This window comes from Arachis stenosperma, chromosome 8, assembly GCF_014773155.1.
Source record: "Arachis stenosperma cultivar V10309 chromosome 8, arast.V10309.gnm1.PFL2, whole genome shotgun sequence".
NCBI classification, from domain to species: Eukaryota; Viridiplantae; Streptophyta; class Magnoliopsida; order Fabales; family Fabaceae; genus Arachis; species Arachis stenosperma.
Window position 1 is genome coordinate 41,066,693 of NC_080384.1, and position 6,000 is coordinate 41,072,692.

Here is a 6,000-nt window from a genome sequence, read left to right on the forward strand (position 1 = left end):
GATAACACCAACCTCAAAGTCGATGATTCCTGTAATGTGTCAGCTAGCGTTTAGGGGATTGATGACAGGATTACGTGGCATAATGTCCCGAAAATTCAGAAATATCAATACAATGGTCCGAGAAAGAGAAAAATGAGAGAAATGTGGGAAATGAGTGAGGTCAAGGGTGTTGTCAACGAGTTCTATTTATAAGCGTCAATGTGTCTTATCTCATTATAGTCATATCTTGTTTACACTGTAAACGAGATAAGACACATGTCATAACATGTTTATAAATGTGATATGTTAAAACATGTGTGTACCGTATTTTGCTTATACTGTAAACAAAATAAAGTACATTATGAAAATATATAAATACTCTCAAAAATACATATATACGTAATTAAAATATTTATTTTATTTATTTAAAAAAATATGAGAAAATGACAGAAATATATATTAATTTTTTAGATGATTTGATATTTAACAAGATGTGTTTATAATATTTAAAAAAAACAAAGAAAAAAAAGATGCTATATTATTTACTCAACCTGTAAAAACTGAATAATCTATAATTTCATCATATTTAAGACAAATTGATCAAGTACTTACCACAAAAATGACATGTTGGAGGATCTGAAGGGATTTGTAGTAACTTAGTTATGTTATATCAGAGAAAAAGAAGATTCTCATGTTTTGGAGAATAAAGAGATGGTATTCAACTCTTAGAAGTATGCTTATTAGTCACATCTTTATAACTATTTTTATTATTTTGAGAAATTGTGACAATAAGAAAAGAACCTACGTACACATTTATCTCATAAAAATTTTGATATGTTATATCATATTTTTTTAAAGAAAATATTTAAACTAGTAATTAGATACATATTAATTATTGAAAATTATTATTTATATACTAAATATTTTTTTATATTTATATAAAAATACCATTATTATTAATTAATTATGTATTTAATTTATTTAATTAATAAAATAAAAAATATATTTATTTATTAAAAAAATATTGATGTTAAAATAATATTTATTATAAAAAGTGTACCCGGAGTGAAGTTGTTAATTATTCAATATCTAACATGCTCAATATATAAGAGGAGATGCATTAAGCATTCCTTAACATCATGCATTTAATATCGTTCATACTTTATGGCTTCATAAATGGTAGACTTTGGATTATTTCAATATATACTTTTGAGCACTAGAGGGAGAACAATTCAAAGAAACAAAAAGAGCAATGAATCATGTAAGGCTACAAGATAAGGAAGGGTCCACTATGACTTTATTTCTCTATCAAATAGCATTTCAAAGACTCTTCTCTCTTTAAAAAGTAGCCATGGAAGTCCACAAAAGTTGCACTATTTCTATAGGAAATAGATATTGTAATTTTTATTTTGATAATATATTTTTTTATTAAATTTATATAATATTCAATACAACAAAAAAATAAATAACTATTTGTATTTATGAATTTTGTAAATATTGACAAAAATATTTATTAAATAAAAAAATTAATGTTACATTCATAAAAATAAATTTTGTATGATAAAAATATCTAAATTTTAATTTTTTATTGATTTTTTAATAAATTCTTCAAATTAATCTTCTATTTTATTCTCTAAATTCCAAAATTTCACGATCCTACCACTACCATTGCTAGCATCTCCCTTGATTACCACTATTTTCCCTTCTCCTCTCCACTGCCATCACACATCATCACCACCACCGATACCACCACGTGGGTGCACGAAGAAGCATTTGGCACACGCGTTTTTCTTCTACCGGCACCACAGACTACAGTGCCTCTTAGACTTGACAGTAGTGTCATCATCTACTTCACCAGCCTCGGCGTAATTTGCTGCACTTTTGATGACTGTTGTGCCGTCAAACTGCGGCCTCGGTGTCCATGTCTCTTTCGTTCGATTCGTCATCATGGACATTCGAAATCCAGCTCAAGGAAGTAGAAACTGGCGGCAACAATAACCTCAACTCCTTTCTCGCCTCTTATTCTCTTCCCAAGAAAATAGATATAGTTAAGAAGTACAACACCAAAGCCATTTACTGTGATCGCATCACCGCAATTGCCAAAGGGGAGCTGTGGCATGATCCGCCTGTTCAGAGGGAGGATCTTGTTGGAGGATTTGCTATTGGAAAGGGAAAACCTTCAATGAACAGTGGTGAAGGAGGAAACAAATGGAATGACGACAATTGGAAGGGTTGGAGTAACGGTGCACATGGGTCGGGTGAAGCCGGGTTTGATGGGACTCGGACCCGACCCGAAATATACACCGGGTCTATTTATTAGACCCGAATCCGACCCTAGACCCGATGAAACCAATACACTTTCGGGACACAATTATACTGGGTGAAAATCGGGCCGTTAACGTTACATTACGTTGATACCTTCTTATAAGCTAGCATGTAAAAATATCAAAATTTTCAAGACTCCAGCCATTATTTAATATGGTAAAATTCACTTAGAAAAATATAACAAGAACCAACTCTTCTTTAAAATTAAAGCATAATTAACCACAATCAATACTAAAACAAAACCACAATCAATACTAATATTGTCTAATAATACCAAATATTTAAATCAATACAAATAACACAATATTATGCATTAGTCTAAAGTCTTATGCATTCTAAACATAAAATATTAACTTATAGTCTTATAATGACTAATAACACAAAATATTAATGTTTACAATACTTAAATTACATATAAGAATAGTCATGATCCATCACTAATAAGTAATAACACAAAATATTAATTGTGTATGATGACCGGGCCGATTTCAGGTGACCCGAACTATGACCCGAACCCGACCTGAAATAATGACTGTGTCTATTTTTGAGACCCTTACCCGGCCCTAAACCCGATGAAATCACACCAAATTAGCCTCTAAAATATTCGGGACCGGGCCGGACCTTCGAGTCGGGCCGGGTCTGTGCACCCCTAGGTTGGAGAATCGATGAAGGTTTTGGTGGAGATTTGCGACGGAATCAGTTTGCTGGCAATGTGAGAAGTGTTGCCTATGGTGGTGGCGGTAGCCACAAGATCTTTGCAGAGAAGAACAGCAAGTTCAAACTCTGTTTATATTGCAATGCCTACGCGCAAAGGTCGGAGATGGAGATGCGAATTCTATGGAGAGGGAAAGGGGAGGCAGTGATAATCAGAAAGGTGCCGCTAGTGGTGAGGGTGGTGAAAGTTTGGGATTTGGAGAAGAAGATAAAAGAGAAATAATTTAAAAATTTTATTAAAAAATTAACAAAAAATTAGAATTTGAATATTTTTGACATAGAAAGTACATCTTTTATAAATACAATGTTAATTTCTTTATTTCATAGGTATTTTTGTAAGAATTCACAAAATTCGTAAATATAAATGATAGTTTATTCATACTTTGGATAAAAAAACAACAAATAAAAAAAAAGGACATACTACTATATAGATTAAAATTGTATAGAGAAAAAGTATTAAATTCCTTTATAATTATTTTTTTATTATTTTATTATTATTTAAAATGTGGATCTAATTTTTTTATTTTTTTTATCTTATAAAAAAAATATGTAAACTTACATCTTTATCAAATAATTCACCAAAATTAAATCCTTTAACATAATCCATCAATAGCTATAGTGTGGTCTCTATCTCTCGGCCTTGTTCATATAATCATTGTCTCTTGTCTTCTCAATTTGAATCCTCCTATTTTTCTTGCCACGGTTACAGACATTAATTTTGGTGCGCTCTCTCTATCTATATATCTCTGAATCAATTTTTCTTTTTTTTTAATTCCGATGGACTCAACCTTGTGCCTCGCTCCATTACTTCAAAGCCGAGTGGAGCCTTCTGACCCACCATTCATTTATTTGTGGAAAAATTCTTGTACGTGATACACAACACCCATAACTTAATTAAGAAGTTAGTAATTTGAGACCATAGGATTAGAATCAATACCTATTAAACTACTCTTCTATATTAGCCCATGACAACAATAAAGAAGTCTTGTGGCCCACAAATTCATCCCAACAGAATACATAAATAAGAGGTTCAGGCATGGCCGAGAGGCCAGCCCCCAAAACGTGATCATTAGATCAAAATACAATCCAGGATCCAGGATTAAATTATGATAGTTAAATGTTCTATTTATAATAAACTAGCTCCTAGGGTTTACATGAGTAAGTAATTGATGCATAAATCCACTTCCGGGGCCCACTTGGTGTATGTTTGGGCTGAGCTTGATCAATCCACGAGCTGAGGCTTCTCTTGGAGTTGAATTTCGAGTTATGATGTGTTTTGGGCGTTCAACTCCGGATCATGACGTTTTTCTGGCGTTTAACTCCAGACAGCAGCGTGTACTTGGCGTTCAACGCCATGTTACGTCGTCATTCTTCGAATAAAGTATGGACTATTATATATTGCTGGAAAGCCCTGGATGTCTACTTTCCAACGCCGTTGAGAGCGCGCCAATTGGAGTTCTGTAGCTCCAGAAAATCCATTTTGAGTGCAGGGAGGTCAGATTCCAACAGCATCAGTAGTCCTTTTGTCAGCCTTTTTCAGAGTTTTGCTCAAGTCCCTCAATTTCAGCCAGAATTTACCTGAAATCACAGAAAAACACACAAACTCATAGTAAAGTCCAGAAATGTGAATTTATCATAAAAACTAAGGAAAATATCCCTAAAAGTAGCTTGAACTTACTAAAAACTACCTAAAAACAATGCCAAAAAGCGTATAAATTATCCGCTCATCACAACACCAAACTTAAATTGTTGCTTGTCCCCAAGCAACTGAAAATAAAATAGGATAAAAAGAAGAGAATATACTATAAATTCAGAAATATCAATGAATATTAATTATAATTAGATGAGCGGGACTTGTAGCTTTTTGCTTCTGAACAGTTTTGGCATCTCACTTTTTCCTTTGAAGTTTAGAATGATTGGCTTCTCTAGGAACTTAGAATTTTGGATAGTGTTATTGACTTTCCTAGTTAAGCATGTTGATTCTTGAACACAGCTACTTATGAGTCTTGGCTGTGGCCCTAAGCACTTTGTTTTCCAGTATTACCACCGGATACATAAATGCCACAGACACATAACTGGGTGAACCTTTTCAGATTGTGACTTAGCTTTGCTAAAGTCCCCAATTAGTGGTGTCCAGAGCTCTTAAGCACACTCTTTTGCCTTGGATCACGACTTTAACCACTTAGTCTCAAGCTTTTCACTTGGACCTTCATGACACAAGCACATGGTTAGGGACAGCTTGATTTAGCCGCTTAGGCCTGGATTTTATTTCCTTGGGCCCTCCTATCCATTGATGCTCAAAGCCTTGGATCCTTTTTACCCTTGCCTTTTGGTTTTAAGGGCTATTGGCTTTTTCTACTGCTCCTTCTTTTTCTATATACTCTTTTTAGATCCCATTCTCTTTTTTTTTTTTTTTTCACTGCTTTTTCTTGCTTCAAGAATCAATTACATGATTTTTCAGATCATCAATAACATTTCTCTTTGTTCATCATTCTTTCAAGAGCCAACAATTTTAACACTCATAAACAACAAGATCAAAAGACATATGCACTGTTCAAGCATTCATTCAGAAAACAAAAAGTATTGTCACCACATCAATATAATTAAACTAAATTCAAGAGCTATTTTCGAAATTTATGTACTTCTTGTTCTTTTGAATTAAAACATTTTTCTTTTAAGAGAAGTGAAGGATTAATGGAATTTATTCATAGCTTTAAGGCATAGTTACTATATACTAATGATCATGTAATAGATAAACATAAAAAAAACGAAAAATAGGAAAAAAAAATTTTAGAACAAGGAATGAGTCCACCTGAGTGAGGGTGGCGCCTTCTTGAAGATCCAATGGTGCTTTTTGAGCTCCTTTATGTCTCTTCCTTGCTTCTGTTGCATGATCCCTAGTGATTTTGGTGTTTTTAACATTATTTGCTCCCAATAGTTGTGTGGAGGATAATTTATCCCCTGAGGTATCTCAGGGATCTC